Consider the following 20,485-nt stretch of genomic DNA (forward strand, 5'->3'; position numbering starts at 1 on the left):
GAGAGAGAGAGAGAGAGAGAGAGAGAGAAGCGCGAAAAGTCACGCACGAGAATCGAGTGTCACGAAAGAGAAGCCAGGGTGTTCGTGAAAAGGGCGAGGGTCATGTTCTCGATTTCCATCCTGTGAGACTGTAGATATCCCGAGAAGTTTCTGAAACTGCCATGCTCACTGGCGTCTCGCATCCTAAATAAAAGCCGGCGCGACTTTCGACCGTTAACTTTTAAGGATGACGTAGAGACACGCGCCTGAATGCAGACACGAACTTCCTATAAATTTTCGCTAACTTTTGCCGCTCCATTTGTTAGTCTCCGTCGCAACAAAGGGCATCGATCAAAGTGTTAAAGCGCTCGTCGACGCAGCTTTGCTGCCGGAACGCGTTAACCTCCGATTACAAAAATAATCGAACGATACGCGACAGGTAAATCAACTGTCGCTATAATTTACAAAAGTGGAACGGAGAGCGATTTTGTAAAATTTTCGAAAGAATTAGAAATTTGATACTTTTTATACGTTAATGTTCGTTTTCTTCAATACAAATTAACTTTAATCTTGATTCAACTCTCTTGTCCTTTTTTTAAGAATTAACGTATATATGCGTAAGATTTTTATTGGGTTAAAACCTAAGGTCCGATTGCACCAACGTTGCTTTGACTTTAAGCGAAGTTCAAAACTCTCACTTTCTCACTTTAAAGTCAAAAGAGAGGGAGAGATAGAGAGAGTTTTAAGTCTCGTTTATAGTCAAACTAACGTTGGTGCAACCGGATCTAAGCGCACCAATGTTTGATTTTAAGTGAGGTTTAAAACTTTCTATCTCTCCCTCTCTTTTGACTTTAAAGAAAGAAAGAGTTTTAAGTCAGCTCGCTTAAAGTCAAAGTAACGTTGATGCAATCGTTCTTCAGTATTTTCAATGTATGATTTCGTGAAGTTTTTAATTAATTCATCTATCAGCTCTTTGACATCTATTATCTACACACGATTCTTATTTGTCCTTATCTTCTTTTGATACATTTCTAAAAATGAGAACATCTTCCCTAGTTCTAATTCTTAGAACTAGAAAAAGATTTTTGCCTATTTCCGCTAATAGATTAATTTCAATTTCGGTTCAACTTACTTTTCATTCATAATTCTCAGAACTGAAAAATTCTTAGAACTAAGAATCAGAATAAGAAAAGGTGAAGAACAAATTAAATCGAAATTAGAGTTAGGCCCGGTTTCACCAACGTTACTTCAATCTTAAGGGGGTATACCCACCTAGACGGTCGAAAAAAAGCCTATTTTCTGGAATTTTTTTAAGAAAATCTATAGGAGTTATGCAATTAATTTTTTTCCCAAATGATTGTGTACATTTTCGAGAACATTTCAATTTTTTTATTCATGAAAATACAATAGAATGGCTGAATAAATGAGACATCCGCCAAGAGCAGCAAAAAAATGTGGTTCTGCGGTAGACAGGCCTGTGTCATCTGTAATCATCAGAATCAAAAAATTCAAAAAGAATATTAAACTTGGTATTATAATTTAGTCTTTGAGACGTATGCGATTTTGAAAATATGGCTTTTTGACAAAATGGCGGCAATTTGAATATAACAAAGCGATTTTTAGGTAAAAATACGATCTTATTTCGCCGATTAAAAAGAAAGGAAGCCACCTAAAAAAAAATCCGTACATCAAAGACTAGATAATTATGTGTAGAATAAGCACAAAAAAACTTCATTACAATCGATTCATTAGCTTTCGAGATATCGTGTCCACCGACTTTTTTGCTGCTCTTGGCGGATGTCTCATTTATTCAGCCATTCTATTGTATTTTCATGAATAAAAAAATTGAAATGTTCTCGAAAATGTACACAATCATTTGGGAAAAAAATTAATTGCATAACTCCTATAGATTTTCTTAAAAAAATTCCAGAAAATAGGCTTTTTTTCGACCGTCTAGGTGGGTATACCCCCTTAAAGCGAGGCTTAGAACTCTCTTCGTCCTTGTCTCTTTTCGGTTTCGAAACGAGCTAGAGATCATTTTAATCCTACATTGGTGGGAACAGACACAAATCTTTGCCACGCACGACAATGTATATTAAATAAAAGCGATTTAAAAAACACACGATACGTGGAGATTAAATAATTATTATACCGCAATGACTTTCGGAGCGTTAGATCATATCCCGACCGATAGACGATACAGATTGACGTGCGTTCGCCGATTGTCTTCGTTCTTTCGCGCTGACTCTAAAAATAGTGAAAATCTCATGCCTTATCGCGGTTTTCCTTTTAAATCCAGTCGTGGAGAAGTGCGCGATATGCCGCGATATGTAGCGGAAGAAGGAAAGGAACGAGGGAAGGAGCTCAGGACTGACGTATGAGAGACGAACGGCAGGAAAGTGAGATAGCAGGTAGAGCGATAGGCGTAGATAAGTCAGCGCGAGAACGAGACGAGACGAGACGAGACGGCACGGCACGGTAGAAGGCCGGCGCGGTAGAGTAGTTGGTACAGGGCATAGGCGATGCGATCGCGCCATCGCGCCCGAAGCTCGCGCTCGCCCGGCCCAAGTTAGTTAGCAGTCGATGCGCACACGCGACGCGCTCCGGACGTACTTCGCGGACGTACCGCTCCTTCCTCCGCCACGCACTCCGTGTCCGACTCCGCGTCGCCGTGTGTCGCGCCGTGTGTCGCTGGTCGCACGTACGAGACGGCCCCGCGAAGGGAAATTGCGGCTTCCGTTTTCGGAAGCACGCTTCGACCTTCCTCTCTCGAGCGACGACCGGTCGGTCGAATTTCCGCGGTCTTAGTCGGAGCGACTGGTCACGCAGAGCCGCGAGTCGCGAGTCGTCATAAATAAGAGAAATTTTACGAGCATTCGATAAACTACGACATCGGCCAGTTTTTTTTTTTTTATCTCGGCTCTCTTTCGATATTTCATTGCGCGCGACTTGAGTTATAGTTCTCTTTTCGCTGGTACCACTTGAAGATGTAATTCGTTTAGTCTCTCACGTTCGGACGTTTCCTACTGAAGATTGGAAAGCGACAGGATCTCACCGAAGACGAGCTGCAGTAGTGGTTTGCGTGAGTTATAAATAGGTAAATGACAATTTTTGTTCAATCAGTTTTTGTTCTCAATTTTAAACTTGTTAAAATATTTATCACACTGTGCTGATTGTAGGTTAAAATCGGGAGTTTGAACGCTCTAAAAATATGGCTCTGATATCATATATAGTGTCTACAATTCTCACCGTGTGTTAGTATTAACATATTTTTAGAGTAAACATTTTCAAACTATTGTGAACGAATTGTAACTTAATCACTAATAATACGAAGATTACATCTTAGACGAAAATTAGGAAGATGATACATATTGTTATTAGAATTTTGTTAATTTTTGATTATATAAATATTAACACTGTTAAAAATAAAATGTTAATTACAGTACGTTTTATATATATATATATATATTTTTTTTTTATTTTTTTTTTATATACATTTATATATTTTATTTATTTTTGTATATTATATTTATTTATGAATGTCGAGTTATATCAAATCTTTCATTCAGAAAAAAATCGCGGACTTTAGACGATATCCGGAGTATTTGAGTTAAAACGGACTTAAAAAGTATTCGGCTGATAGGACTCGAGATCGGATCGACGTTAACTGTGGATCAATCGCGTAATTCCAGCGACGGGACAGGATGGCGTTTATTAATAACTTCGTGACAGAAGTGACATGTGCGTAGACGCAGCACGACGCTCTCAAACGTCGCTTACCGGAGAGACCGGGCTCTCCGTGTTTGACATAACGATAAATCACGGCCGTTCCTCGAAGCGGGCAACTCCCGCTTCGTCTTAACGAAGCTTTTCCGTCGATGCGATTGCTCCCCGTAGATATGTATATAGGTGACTCCGTGAGTCACTTGCCGGCGTGATTTTCTGCCGGCGCGAATCATCGTCGAGGAATCGCGAGAACGACGACGCGACAGTGACGACGACACGCCCGTTTTTCGCGTCGTCGCGGAGAAAAGTTTGATGTGTGCATGCAATGAGGGAATACTGCGGATACAATATCGATCCTTTCACAAGTGTTTCTAGAAGTTTTGCGGTTGTACATCACCGCGATTGTTACTTTCCATTTGGAAAAAAAAGTTGAATGGAATTAGTATCTCAAGTATGAGTCAGCCTCGAGATCCTGGATATCTGAAACTTTATCGCGTGACAATCTCATGTTTTTTCCCTCGACATGAAATAAAATTCATTTATATGAACCAAGGTTTATGTAACGTTGGAGATTTATGAATTCGTCGATAAAATGTATGCTCTTTACTGCGAGAATACATAGCCTTTAAGATTTAATAATAATCCCTTTATTCTACACAACGATCTATATTAAATAACTTACACTTAAAGAAAAACTTGTGATAGGAACTGTAAAGATGACAGTTGTACAAATTTTGTGTAAAATTAAGGTACATTGTTTGATGAATAAATTGTATCATACTTGCGATAACGACAAAAAATAATTTAGTCAACTATTTACGTTAATTCTACGTGTAAAACGTGTATGTTTGTTACTTTTATAGTTGCTACCCTCTGCCTTTCTCTCTGAGTGTATGCAAAAAGAATTATTTCCATAAAAGCATATATCCCGTAAAAACACGTATTTCCATAAAAACGCACGTTGCTAAAAATCAGCTTATAACTTGGTCTACGAAGAGGAAGGTATTGTTGTATCAATCTAGCAGGGATATCTGACTACGTCGTTGTCAGTCGGAGAATGATTTTGAACACAATCTTCATATCGTATGTATTATACAATAAAATCCGGAGCACAGACGGAATATTCAGAGATGAGATCATTGCGAGTGCACGAAAGTAGGCGGTCGGGCAATTCAATGAGCAGCATGGCGAAGGTCACGCTTAAGTCATCGGGCGCGTTAATGTTTTATTCGTTTCGTTTCTGCCCTGGTGAGGATTAATGTCTAGTTCGAAGCTAAAGACGGTTAAAGACCTCAACCTCAGTTACCTTATCGAGACGTGGGCTAGTCGAAAATTTTTTACATCTCCACGATTTTCACGCAACTCGCGCTGTATCTCTAGTTTGTCAGAAATGTATTAAAAGCACCTCAAACGTATTTTCATTTACGAGAGTGTTCTTGGATCCTGAAGATCGCTGCAACATAATGTAAAACAGATAGCGAAGTTTCATACGTCAAAGACGTAGACAATGACGAGGGCAAGACGTGGAGCCATTGTCACGAGCGTCACAACTTAAGGCGTTGCTAATTAGCCAATTAACTTACGACGTCAAGTGAGATTTGCGTCACGTCTGTTTGCGACGAGGCGTATCATATATTTTCTCGCGTGTGTCACGCTCCCACAAACCTGCAAGTGGATCTTGTCGGAAGTTTATTTTCTCATCATTTCTCGATGAAACTCCTGCTGGGATATAACGCTTCACTTGACAAATCATCTTATGTTTTGCTTGTTGAAGTGAGCATTCTTTGTGCAGAGATATATCGAAGTTGCGTCGTCTCGTATATTCCAATTTGAAGCTTAAAAATTGATCTGCATATTCACGAATATGAATTCTCTCACAATAAAATAAAATAAATAGTAATGAATGGGGAAAAAGATATATGAAATAAGATAATTTTATATTAAATTTTTAAGTACGTTGGTCTTTATTGCTTATTTCGAATTAAACTTTCGTGTAAATAAGTAAATAAATTTAGAATAATCAAATGTATAACTAAATTAATTTAATTACATGGTAAGTTAAATAAATGCTCTTACATTTCGTTTCGTGAATGCAACAATGCATTACAGTGAATTTCTTCATGGATGCAGAACGAGCTATCAAACGCACCTGCCTCGACGCCTTACTGCTCGTAATTATGCGTTGGCTGCGAGGCATAACTTGAATTCTCGATTAATTATTTATCCGCATTCTTTATAGACAAAAAGGAATTATTAGCGCACGCTTGATGATGACTTCCTGATGTCATCTTTAAAATTTTCTATCATGATTTTACGATAATGCTGAGTAACTAAGATGCGATTATGAGATTTAGCAGATATAAATTTTTACATTAATTTTAATTTTACATATTCTGAAAAATACTCTGCGAAATCATTTTTTAAATACTATAGCTTAATAATTAATTAAATAGTACGCGTGATGATATTGTGTCGAAAAAATTATTTCAATTTTAATACAAGGAAAATATCTATGTGAGCTTCCGCACTAATTGTTGAAGCGTAAATTATGTATTCATAATATATATAATGCGATATGTATAAAATATATAATGCGATCAATTGGGATGCGCTTATCAAACGAAAAGTTAAAATAAATGCAAACGTTTTTATTCTTTTTCCTCTTCAATACAGCGGTTAACTACCATTTTACTTTATTTTATTTTTACTTGGCAATTTTTATTATGTAAGTTTTATTACGTAAAGATTAAAGTAAATAAAAAAAAAATGTTAGCACAACGAGATGAATATGTTAGATGCTTCGTGATGAAATCATATCTGCAAGGAACGTCATATCATTTAATATGTAGAGCTCAACTCATCTCGTGCTTGTATCTGAGAAATTAATTCGCTTGCAGTTTTTGATTACAGCGGAGCTCTACATTTTTTACATTTTAAATGGATTGTGAAACGACGTTTAGCCGATAAATCTTATTATGATAATACCGTCGCCGACTTTGCATTAACTGGAACGTGCCGCATATCGTGCAACATGGTGATTAATTAAATGAGACGATCAGATATGCAAATTTACCGGCACCTCATCGAACGATCTCGATTGAACTAATGTTCAAAGTTGTCACGTTAATGGAATATATACGTTCTGCAAATAACGTTGAAATTTGAATCGTCCCTTATCGGATATCGTCCCACGCATAATTATTTCATCGTTTAAATTATTATTCCACCTTTCTGGAAGCTTATCCCACATTTTCCTAACGCTTGTCTTTGTGCTGGATAACGAAGCAGTTAATTAACGCATTCATCAGATATGCAAATTAAAAAGTTGTACTCTAAAGTGACGAAATTAATTCACGAGTTTTTGATTCTCCACAAGGCCTTGATGCGCATAGAGCACGCAAGCATCGTATTTTATCCTCGTATTACGATGTTCAGTCATACATCACAAGTGGAATACAATACACTAAATTAACTCCAGTTTTTACGGTTTTATTTCGAACTGCACGTTAATTGCGCTCAGATAAATTAAAAACTATATAAAGCTTAATTTTTCATTAAAAATTATTTTATTAAAAAGATGCGCGACGCAGTTGAGTTTAAACTGCGAAACTGTGTTTGTCTATCGTTCATTATTTGTACTTGTGTCAGTAAATATTTGCAGAGACATGATTGTTAATAATAAAACATGTCTCTTTACAGATAATTTGACTTTTATTACATCAAAAATTGCTGGCATATATGATAAGAATTACATTCGATGTTTGTTTTACTCTCTATATATTGTTCGTTTATCTGGTATGATAATGATTAAGAAATTGTCAACTTTATTTATTTACAGTAGAAATATACGATAATGTAAGCAAGCATACTTCGTGTCATATACCTGCGATAACTCGATAAAGACTGAAAGCTAAGAGAAAGTAAATTTATAATACATTGTCTACAAATGCTATTACGAGTAAAAATGATTAATAGATGATTACGTTACAAATTTCATATTTCAAAATTCGGTTTTTGTTAAAACAACGTCTTATGTAAAGAAATATTATACCGTTTTTTCGTTCTATTTTTACTTGAAGATTTACTCCCTTTTCGATCTCATACCACAAATTATGCCCTCTGCACATATATCGCTCATACATGATCCTCTCGGGAAGTTAGTTAGTCGGCGACTGGTTCTCATAGTTTCTGTGATGGGCTCTCTTACGATCTCTTGCGTCTAGACCACATGCTTCGCACACGTGTCGCATTATTATGTCAATCGTTAACACGTGCATAAATCCACGAACGGCGAAGGAACTTTGGTATGCCGAGGGCGTAACAACGCCGGATAAAGATAGGCTCCGGTTGCTAATGTAAACCGTCGTCAGCTGGAAAATATTTTAAGATATTTGCCTCTCTAGATGGAAAAATATTTCTCTTGAATGAAACTCCAGTCATGTGATATAAGAGTATCTCTGCGAAATTTTTAGAATCTTTTTTTCGGCAACGAATAATTGAGATATGAGTAAACGAAAATAAATAAATATATTATAAAATATATCTTTTCCACGTGCGTTTATTAAATATTTGTAACTAAAATGTATAGGTATATATTGATATTATAATTAAACTTACAATCTTTTTAATATGATATTTTATGAATATTTAATATATGTTATATATGCATATAATTTATACAAATAATATGTATATTAGAGTATACATATAATATTATCAAAATTATTTCTGTTATTTCATATATAATTAATGAAACATATAACATTTGCAATATAATGACATCTTTTTGTGAGTAGACGTGTCATTATTTTACCACATCCGGTTTGCATGCTGAAATATGAGTTACAGCAGCGTTAGCATTTTCTCTGATATTCAGGATAGAATTCTGTACGTATTGCGAGGCTTGCTATCTTAAGCATGTGTGTCATTCTCTTGCATATCACGATATTAAAAAAAATTTAGCTATATAAATCCGTACTTTCTAGAGACAATGCTTATGTCTACGTCCTTCCTCTGATGCAGGATGTACATAACCGCAAGATGCCTGTGTAAATTCGCTATGTCGTCGACTTGTCTATATATAGGTATGTGATAGCAAATAATGTTGATAGCAAATATTTTAATCACATTGGAAGTTTTATTAACCGGTAGATGTAATATTTTAAATGTAGATTTCATCTTGAGTAGTCCAAATAAATAGAAAATGAAAAGAGATATTTATCACTTGATATAAGATATAATAAATTGAATTTTCTCTCTAATTATGTGAAAAATTTAAATTTTTACTTACTACTCTAATATCGAAGCAGATAGCTTTGCGGCATACATTTTTGCAAATTTTCTCGGAGATTGTCTTCATAATTAAAACCTGAAGTATCGTTCTTCCCTTGCGTCACCTGGCTGCTGCAGTAAAGATGGCTCGTTATTAGATATTTCTTTCAAGCGATTGCGCTTTTCCTGGAAAAGCTGTCTTCTGTCTCTTTTAATATTACAGAGATTGAGCTTGTCTTTTAATGAATCCACTGTTTCCTTTCCTGTGTCAGTCATTTCGACGCAGTCAACGTCTCCGGTTTCTTTTAATTTTCTTTTGATTAAGAAAAGAATACTGCGAATATTTCTCCATTTCAGAAGACTTAAAGCTTTTAATAACTTAAATTTTAAGTTTCACGCCTTAAAATCTTATTGTAGACGTAACTTTATACACACTTAACAAGGCAATTAAATTAGAACAAGAAGCCTTTCTTTCTCACCCAACTTTTTTTGTCTTCAGGATTTTTTTAAATTAAATGTTGCGATGATTCTCTGGAAGATGAAGGGATAGATTCTTCATGTCGAAGAATCTCAACAGGCCCATTTTCAGAAAAATCAATTTTTTGAGGTAATAGGAAGATTATTCTTAGAGACTTGGCGATAATTTATGTGATTTTTAATATAATTGTTTTAATTACTTCTCTATATAATATATATAAGTAAAATTATTAAGTTAATGCTGTAGAAAATCAATAGTTTACGGTATATTTTATATTTTTATGTTGGATTATTTTGAAACAGATGACTGTCAGACGATTATAGTTAACCAGAGAATGTTATTATTATTGCATTTTATATATTTCACGCTCCATGATTTTTTGTGCAAATTTCTTTAAGCATATTAAAGCTTGTAAATAATTTATTGCGAAAAAAATTATCTCGGCCGAAAATCGAGTCCGGCGAATCTCTTGCATTCCGTGCGAGCATCCTAAATCTTTAGATCACCGAGGATTTGATACGTAATAAATTCACATCGAATTATTTAAGTACTAAATATTCCAGCTTCAATCGTTGTGGAGTTTATTTCCTATTGTGAATTTACACGTACAATATAATACAATTTTTACTGTTTATATTACGTTGCCTGTAAAAAAAAAATATCCACAAAAAATTTATTTGCTTTCAAAATCTTTAACGTATAACATACATATTTCAATATGTCACTATATTTGTATAGTTACATTACGTGTTGTAACATTCAACGAAACACGGGAGGTCGACGATTCGTTTTTCGTTGTTTGCATCAAATGCGACACTAGCGGAAATCCAATACTATACGTGCCGTCGAAAGCATCTATATTGATTGGCGATATTTGACGAGAGAGGAGAAACCGCTCGTTTCCCATGTTTTTATCCGGCCGCCCTCTGTTTGAGGGTATTCTCTTCCGACGAGGATCCACAAACATTATAAGGGCGCCGAGTTGGGCCTTTAATGGATCTACTGTTTGCATCCCGGAGCGGAGAGTATCACCGGATACTCTTCTCGTCTTGCAATCGCGTCGCGCTTCGAAAATCAATCCCCCTATCCTATCGCATCACATGAGCATCGCGTCTCCACCCACATTTTTGCGATTCGTCTGCAGAATTGCTTCATTGCGCGACCGATCGCTTCAGGCTAGACGGCGCCATGGCTGATGCTTATGAGAATCGTTGGAGAATGAAGAGACACGTCTCGCTCTCCAAGCATTTAAAGAGAATTTAAGTATTGCTAACTTAACTGAGCATTAGATAAATTGTCCAAGTTATTTCATTTTCTTGATAAACTTTTTTTCGTATAGACTGTATTATTCAGATTTTGAATAAATATTATATTGTGCGTAGTTAGAAATTATTAATATGCACGATAAAACACAAAAATTTCTTGAAAATGATCTGGTTGGATTAAATAGTAATTTTGGTAGAAAATGGACGAATCCGAATTTTCTGGTTAAATTTATTAGAATTCCAATTGAAATAATCGGAATTCTGATTGATACAATATTTCTGATAAAATCTACTAGAATTCTTATTCTTACCAGAATATTTACATTAATCAGAATTTTAATTATCTCAACTAAAATTCTAGTAGACTAAACCAGAAAATTCTGATTTGTGTCCATTTTTAATCAGAATTATTATTTAATTCAACAAGATTATTTCTCTCTCTTCGGTGAATCGTTATGAATAAAAATTTTAATTTTCTGAAAGTTTTGTTTGTATGGAGATATTTGAAGGAAATTTTTAAAGTATTATAAGGAGCGTAATATTTATTTTCAACGTAATTTTGTTTTTGTTCGAATACATTATTCGTGATGAATATAATGTAATCTTTTGCAATATTTCAAGCATCGTTATTTATGTTTAATACGCCACAAAGTATGGAATAAAACGCGATGCACAATTGCATGCGTTATCATATGATTGCTATTCTTACTTGCTTTTCTGTATACAATTCGGTTTTTTTTTTCAAATTTACAAATAGCTTGAACGATGATTGATTATTGAAGCATCTCTCTCTCTCTCTCTCTCTCTCTGTCTCTTTGTAATAATAATAATAATATAGATATAACGTAATATACGACTTGCGTGTAAATGAAATTAAAAGGCTGACAAATTCGAGAATATTAATATCGTCCAGAGAGGTATGTATGTGGGATCAACGTATGCGCATCGCGCATCTCGTTAAAATTGGCTTTGTTCTCGAATTATAACAATATTCATTGCCTCGATGCTAATCAGTGTAATTACCTGAAATATTCTCGTGGGACATTTCGCATAAATTTTATCGTAAAACACCCTTTCTCCTTCCCTTCCCTTTTACACCACGCTTTTACCTGTAGGTAATGCATTATTATGAGATCTTGTAATTTGATTTGCTGCGCCGGAATGAGTCCGATGCACATGCAGTTTCTTAATTCTGTGCAAGTTTCTGTAAATCGAATCGATCTTATTGCGTTTGAAAACTTCGAGTTTTCCATTAGATGGTTGCAATTAATTTCTTTATAATGATGTCCGAGCTTTACAAGTCCGTGTTTTAAGCCTTAGCAAACGCTGCATTGCAGTGGCTGTGTTTTTTCCAAAGCCCACGTCTCTCATTATTTTTCTTTAATTACTTTTCCATTACTGGTTTCTTCGCGACGCCGAAACTAAGTCTGTTTTCGGTCGAGGAGACCGCTGTAGCACTTAACGTTTTAAATGAAGTACGAAGAATAACTGAGTATCTAACAATAAGTACCACCATGCATCCGCGATCAGAATCAACAACAAAAAAACGCATGAAAAAGATTATAATTTTAATCTAGAAAATGGATTTATTGTTAATTAATTTCTTATTACTATTACCCTTATAAACATGCATTGCTTGAATCGTTCAAATGTTTTTTTATCGAGTCAGTTTTGAAGTTCATTCTTTGAAAAGTTGATATACAAAATTGATAATTACTATATTTAATTAATACTTATTAGTCACCATTGCATTATCGTCTGATTACAATTACAATTTATTGCGTTATTTATAATAACAGGGCTGGGTAATATTTTAAAATAGTTCCATTTTTTAAACATGTATTCAAAATGGAAATGACATTTTCTATTTTAAATGGTTTTTGGAAAATTATTTTCATTTTACATTTGAAATAGAATTATGTCTGTCATTTAACCATTTATACAATAAGCAAATGCCAAATGGTTTTTTATGTTTTCACAAATTTTCCCTAGAATCATTGATGTACAAGAAAAATCACGTCCCATAATTGGCCAAAGATTTTTGTGAATATTCAAACAAACTGCAAATTAAACTGTAAAAAGAAAATTAATTCCAGATAGTCCATAAGTATCAAATCTTAATAAAAAAATAAATGTTTCAGCTTTATATAAAATACTATATAGATTTCTAAAAATGTATATTACTCTTAACATCTAATTTTGACCGTAATCGACGTTCCTTCTATTAATTTGATCTAGTCAAGTAAACGGTTCCATTTCCAAATCATAATATTAAAAAATTTAAAATATTCTCGTTAGAAATACTTTATTTATAATACTGTAGTCAGAGCTTTGAATATGGATTTTAAATGTAAAATACTTTTAAAAAATGTATACCACCTGGCGGAAAGTTTTTATGAAAAACTACATAAATTGAAACGAGATTTTAGAAATTCTTAGTTTTTCGTAGATATTCGTAGTAGAACGTAGATTAGCGTTGTTTGTTTGAAAAACCAAGAAATTCTCGGTCTAAAATCTTGTTTCTTTCTAAGGTCTTATCTCAATCTATATAGTTTTTCTGTACTTTTTGTAAAAATTTTGTTTTCACTATGGCAGGAAAAACCATTTTGCGTTTGAAACCTATTTAAAATACCTATTTATCTATTTTACATTTAAAATGGATTTGAAAAACCCATTTTGCATTTTGCATTTTAAATACATTTTTTATTACAAAAGTATTTTACAATTAATATTTTAAATGGAATTCAAAAGGCATTTTACCCAGCCCTGTGTGTATAATAATAATTAACAGATATAATAATTAAATTAAAAAATTAAACCCGATAATAATTAAATTTTCTTTTAATAAAATACGGATTTCTCTGATATGTTTATTTTCTTACATTTTGTGTATTGTAATTTATTTTTCTGAACTTTTTCAATTAAGATTATATCTATAATTATATACCAGAGCCCATTCTCTGTATTCGCGTATATTGCAGTGAGCATTAAATGCCGGTTTTGATTCTTATCGAGAACCACATTTTTATCGGCGCTTCCGGAATAAATCTTCGTAGCTTTTCCAAGTTCGCTGGGGTGCGATGGCTATTAAGAGGACTGTGCGGTCGAGCATCGATTTTCCCTCTTAATTCAGGAAAGGACATTATTGCACCCCTACTACCGACTGGTGCCCACTAATATCATCGTCGGACCATGAAATTCCCAGCTGGAAACGGCTCGCAGTATTCCGCGGACGTTAAAGCCCCCCGTAATTGCATCGTTGCAAGCGAAATGCGCGAAATGGTCGGTTCGCTCGAGAAAGCTTGGCGATCTACGACATTTCCACGTTATCTTCTCGCCGAATGTTAATTAACCGTAAAAGTGGTCGCCAAATTCTTACAAGGCAACCACACGAAGTGTTAAATTCTGATATTAATGAAACTTTGTGTATATACAATACATATAAGTTACATAAAAAGATGAATTTAGAAAGTATAATATTAATTGCGGCGGAAAAACAGTTTGATGAATGAAATCACTTCTTATAAGTAACGCGGATTTTAGCTTTTTTCGTTGCATCTTAAAAACTATTCGACATATCAAAAAATATTTTTTTATACAAAACTTTTACAATAAAATTGCCTTTATCCACATCAATAATATTTTTGAAAAATAAAACAAAATTTTTTTAATTAAAAATATTATTGACATAAATGATCAATAGAGGTAATTTCATTGTAAAGCTTTTGTATAAAACATTTTTTGATATTTTGACAGTTTTCAAGATATAATAGAAAAAACTGAAAACTGCTTTATCACATAAGGGGTGATTTCACCTTTTTCAACTCTGTTTTCCCATTTTTTTTTATCTAATCTATATGTATATAAAGTTTCATTAAAATCAGAATTTATCACTTCGTACGTTTTCCTTGTTAGCCTACTTCATACGAAAAATATGTAAACGCTTCCGATAAAACAAAAACATTTCTCTTCTCTTTCTCTCTCTATCTCTATCTATCTTTACCTTTGCATATGCTAATTTTTTTTATTAAAATTTTATTTTGTATTCTCTTTTGTTTATAATTTGTTTATAACTTTTTTATTTTTATTCTTTGTATTTTTTATTTTTATTTTGTAGATATTTCTTCTGTGTTAACATCTTTTTTCATTTTTGAATTTGTCATTTTTATATTTTTAGAGGACTTGCTCTAGAATATTAAAAACCGCCTCTACTATCTCTTTTTCTATTATCTTTTTTTTTTTTAATTAAAAGTTTGTTTACAGAGATATTATTTCAATGAAATTCTAGGCACAGTGTAACAAGTATTTGAATAAGATGTCTCACATATTTTATTATAAAATTATTCTTTTGTATTTTGTGTGTGTGTGTGTGTGTATGTATGTGTGTACGTGTGTGTTAAATGATAAGAATTTTTAAATAGTTTTTTACAAAGAGTCTTTGCTGCGTTAGGTGTTATTGTGTTTATGTTTTCGATTCAATAATTCTGTATTATTTTAATAGACTTAAAAGTTGCAGACATCCTAAGAATACGCGATTCACAGTTTTCTCAGGTGCTCAACAAATAAGTATATCAAAAGATTTAATAAGAATTTAGTGGAGTTACGAAAACGAACAAAAGCAACCGACGTTTACTTATTCTGCAAAGTTGCATCGCAACGATGGCGTGATGTAATTGTTTCCAAACCGAGAAACCTCGTCTGTGTCCAAACCTTTCACAAAGTTTCATCGTATTTTGGCCGTTGGTTTCGGCCTCGTCTACTAAATTTAGTTCGCGTTGTCCGAACCCACCATCTTGGAATAATCCTCTTTCGGCGTTTAAGCTATTTCGAAAGCCCTTTAAGCTTGGGTACTCTCCTTCATATCTCTCATCGTTACTCTCTGTGTCTCAAGGACCAGACTTTAAGTCTAATTCACATTCGCGGTCGCAAGTAGTTGGCAGCATAGCGTAATCCTGAATACGTGACAAGATTTCATATTGTTACCTCATGATACTTCGCGACATTCGGTCTATACAGTTCATGCACTCGTGTATCATCTAACTCATAACGTAACTCAAGTATCTTATCCGAAATTATATTATTTTAATAATTGCGCCTGCGAAGTATCGCATAGATTGTCTTACGTTACTATTACAAAATTATTTTGTCATAATTTTGTAGAAAAAAAAAACTATATATATTATAAACTTAAAAACAGAAAGAGAGAGAGAAAGAGACAGAGAGAGATGGGGGAGGGGGGGAGAACTATTTGTTGGATTTCGTGTTTCTGTATAGATATATTTTTTTCACACGATATTTCTACTAATAATTACACACGACCGCTGATGCCTGATTATAACTTCTGTCGTATAACGATAATTATTTAGGTAGATTTAACGAAGCACGTAAATGTCAGTGGTTTGCTGAGAGAAAGAGAGAGAGAGGAGAAGATCTCGACCTGTCCAGCTCGTCGACCGCATTTTTGGTGAACCGAATGGTAACCGGGTTCACGGTTCGTGTGTCGCGAGGCGCGGTGCAGCAACTTCCTGGTTATTTCGGGATTGGTCGTGTCACACGGAGTGCACCCGTGCGAACTTCGTGCGAACCTCGGTACTGCGGCTGCGGGACACGCGCGCGTGTGTCCCGGAAAATTAATTTGCCCGGGGACGCGCACGGGATATACCGCGTATATACCGCGTATTCGTTCTAATCGGCCGGACGCGGATTCTGACTTTGTCCACGCGACGAGATGCGCGCGGATATACTCGTAAACAGCCGGATACGTCGAGCGGCAAGTGCTCTTGTCAGATATCGTATATACAAAGTAAATGAATGACTGGACGTTTGAATCGGATATCATTACATTGCCGAGAGGAATAATATGAAAATGAAAGATTGAACAGTTTAGAAGCGGCGCATAGAATTTTCACGCGTGTTCTTTAATCGCTAAAGAATAAACGATCTCTCGCAAAATAAAACTTTTTTTACTTTTAAATCATACCTAACTTAAGCTGTATATTAATTAGATTCTTTTACGATTGCTTACGACTGCAAACGGCATTTGTAAAAATCAAAAAGCCACGTAAAATGTTTTCAGGAGCAAAGTCAGTAATAAATATTTGATTAATATATGATGAATCATCTTCGAAATGTGACGACAATCTTAATTTACTTCGATGGTGAATTTATATTTGCGTCATTAATTACGTATATTTTTGCGTATAATACTTTTATATATATAACTTTGCTCTATATTTGTATTGTTATGATATCATTTTGCCAACAATTATCAGGCGTTTTGGTTGGATTAGAACTCTAATTTTGCTTCGGTCGACACACCCGGAAAATACGCAGTAGGTGTTATGTGCTTCTCGATGTAAAATCGCATTAAGTGCGCTAGTTCGATAGCCGCAAACCACAATAACAACGATATGTCGTTATATATCGCGACATACAATAGCGTGATGTTTATTACATACGGTAGTTGATCGGGATTATATAATTTTTTTTAGTTTACGTACAGCTTCGCCGTTTGATTATTTCATTACTTTGACAGTCAATTAACAAATCATCATCGTTATTATTAGTCATTATCCAGTTGCTACAACATTGATCAACGAGCATCACACACAATAACCACTGTTATTTAATATTTTATTTTAACAAAATCTTTATTTTTATCATTTCATAATTAAAATCATCTATTATTTCAAGTCACTTCGCTCTTTTATTGAAACTAGAATATATATGACCAAACAAAAAAAAATATATATAAATAATATCTTCATCCAAAGCTCTTACTCGTTTTAATGCTCGAAGCATTATGTACTTAACATTGCATATTTTTCGGGATTACATCGTCGGCTTCAGTAGTCTAAGCCGCATTGTCTGCGAGCAGTACCGTACCCCACTCACACGAGGGATCAGCTCGATTCCTGAAATTTTTTTCCGCGAGCGTGCAAATCCATCCGCGATTACACTCCGTCCGTCAATAATCTGGGATCCATTAGTCTCACAGAGCTACCGCCGCCATCACTCTATCGCTGCCGTTAACGAACTTGCGGATAATCAATTTTCGGGAGGCAATTATTAGCTTTACTCGAGCGAAGGCCTCTCCACGTCGCGGGTGTGCGCTTGTCGTCCACGAAATCCTTTAATGCCAGCACTCCCAGATAGTTAATATCAATTTTCTTTCCCCTCTTGACCGGCGCGCGCAATATCAATTTTCTCTATCGTGGATAGTAGGATTTTCGTTCCTTATTACATTAGCAATCATTCATGGTGTTCGGCACTCTTTTAGCCGACCGTCTGGAAATTACTTTCGCCCGATTTTTAATATCCTACCATCAATTTCCGCCTCGTGCTCTTGACGAATTACTGCTTCGTTCTTTTACTTTTTCTTCTGATTTCTGCGTGACCTTACGATGTTGCTGGAGGGCCGACATAATTACCGACGTCTCTACAAAATGAATTTCTGCAGATTACAAAGAAAAGTTGCGGTTTCTCGCAGAAATCACTTTTTCTTATAAATACATAATACGAAATTCGCAAGTCTCTTTTAATGGCCAAGAATGTCTTCGTTTAAATAGCTATGCGTATAAAAATAACTAACACTTGACTTATATACGGAACAAAAATTGTACACGGATTTTTCTCTGCTGTATCCAATCTCGGTTTGTTAAAATATATTGGCTATCGTAATTATAAATTTATAAACTAAGTTTACCTATATACCTAAGCACTTATCATTTAATTAACATATGCAGTTTTTAGTTATGGCAGCTACTTTCCTTTTTTAATGTTCTTTTCGCAAACTGCGTTTGTATTTCTTTTCAGGAGTTGAAATATTGAAATCTTTATTTCTCGCTCTCGAGCTGTGAAACTGTTAAAACGAGCGTGCCAATCTTTTTTTTTTTTTTTTTTTGTAGAAACCTCAAATAGCTCGTATTTCAAACACGAACCGTTTCTGCATGTTTTCCATACCCGCGAGAACTTTTCTCATTATTCCAGTTAGCGGAAACCTACACTCATGACGATAAATCAAACATTTCGGAAGCTCTCCATAGCCTACAGTGGCACAGGTTCAATATCGAGACTCAAGTGAAGTAAAAAAGGGAATCCCTCGTCCGCTTTGATTGCGTGTCGCTCGCCCACGCCGATTCCACGAACGAATCATTAAAAGCTTTAACGAACCGTTTGTGCGTATAATCGATGGAGCCGGAAGCTCTTCGCCGCCGTGCTCCACCACACGCGTTTCTCATTTTTCGAAGTAAAAGCACGCGAATTTGCATCACCCATCCTTGTGAAATGCACGAAAATCTGCCGTTAATCCGACAGCGTGTAATTTTTTATCACACCGACAGCATTCCATGAACAAAATGTGACGATACTGCGGTGAGCTTTCGATGGTTACGGAATAATCGAGGGAATAATCGTGTTCCGATGCAGACAGATGATTTTAACGTGAATTATATCTAGCGCGGAACATTTACAATCTTGCTAAAATCCTTCCTAATATATGTAATTATACGTAGACAGTGATACATATTGTATATATCTACTAAATATATATTTATTATATTTTAACACATAGTCTTTTACTAAGCACAGTCATACTTACGTTGAAAGATGAAAAGAGGCTTTAAACTCTTAATAAATAGTTTTAATATATGTAATTTTATGTATCATTTTTTATATCTCTTCAAAATTGAACGAGCTGTTTTTACACAGCTCGATCGATATTTGATTTTTTTATATAGAGCTGGTTTTAAACACAGATTTTTATAAATTCTGCTTTTTTGTTCCTTTCGCTTTATTAATGATTCTGGTATTATTTAAGAATTTAATTTGAATGCATTCTCTCTATTTGTACTGAAAATGGGATTTGTGACGATTGATAAAAATTTCAACAGTCATTTATTAATTCAAGAATTGAAAATGGAGTTCTCGAAACATTTCGCATTGCAAGAGTACCTACTCCGCCGGACGTGAATGACAGCATGTGAGACAAAAAGAGTCTGTTTATTTTTATTATACGTATACTATTCTAAAAAAAAAAAGAGTTTCGTGTGTTATTTTCTATCGTAATATGTTCTTGCAATGATAAAATCATGGATCTTAGGCCATGAAAGTCTGTACTCTTACGATTTCATACATCCTACAGTCGGTTAATTCGTCATGGACCGAGAACGAGAAGTAATATGGAAATCCGCGAGATTTCCATAAAACAATTACATCGAGTTTCCGTTGTTTGCCGGTCGCAGTAATGTCGTTCGTATAAATTCCATCCAACGAAACGTACCCACAAGCAGAGCGCCAACGTAAATACTTGAAACGCTAATCTGAATGCTATTAGCATCATTAACCCTTGTAATTGTTAATTAATCGAATCCTGATCTGTATCATTTGCAGCTTCGCCGTTGGCCATATTACATGGCGTTTGTACTCAGTTCTTATGAGTTGATATAAGAAATCTTATACATATAATATTATATAAGAAATATTATATTTTATCCTCGATAAAAATCATTTTATACAATTTTTTTAAGATTCAGTAAAGTTTTTTGCATCACGTAATATTTACGGCTTAATTAATATGTCATAAATTCGTCATAATAATATTCGTAAAACGATTTGATTATTGATGCATTTTTTAATTAATTTTAATGTTACGAACTCTACATTATAGTGTTTGTAAAATTATATTCTGTTATTGATGAAATTTTTACCTTAATTAATCTGTCATAAACTCGTTGTAATATTTGCGAAATTATTTAATTACATATAT

The 20,485-nt window shown here is 34.4% G+C and overlaps 1 protein-coding gene across 11 annotated transcripts in view; it reads left to right on the plus strand.

The window, feature by feature from the left end:
* The window catches only part of LOC108756284 (guanine nucleotide-releasing factor 2), a 75,946-nt gene that overhangs the window by 39,921 nt on the left and 15,540 nt on the right, over positions 1 to 20,485 (plus strand). The window contains exon 1 of one of the 11 annotated variants that reach the window (XM_018499979.1): positions 2,570 to 3,076. The exons of the other annotated variants lie outside the window; for them this stretch is intronic. The gene's annotated coding sequence lies outside the window, so the exon portion shown is untranslated. Of the gene's footprint in view, positions 1 to 2,569; positions 3,077 to 20,485 lie in introns of those variants that run through there. 11 annotated transcript variants of the gene reach the window in all.

The sequence above is a fragment of the Trachymyrmex septentrionalis genome, unplaced genomic scaffold, assembly GCF_001594115.1.
Source record: "Trachymyrmex septentrionalis isolate Tsep2-gDNA-1 unplaced genomic scaffold, Tsep1.0 scaffold97, whole genome shotgun sequence".
In the NCBI taxonomy this organism is placed as follows: domain Eukaryota; kingdom Metazoa; phylum Arthropoda; class Insecta; order Hymenoptera; family Formicidae; genus Trachymyrmex; species Trachymyrmex septentrionalis.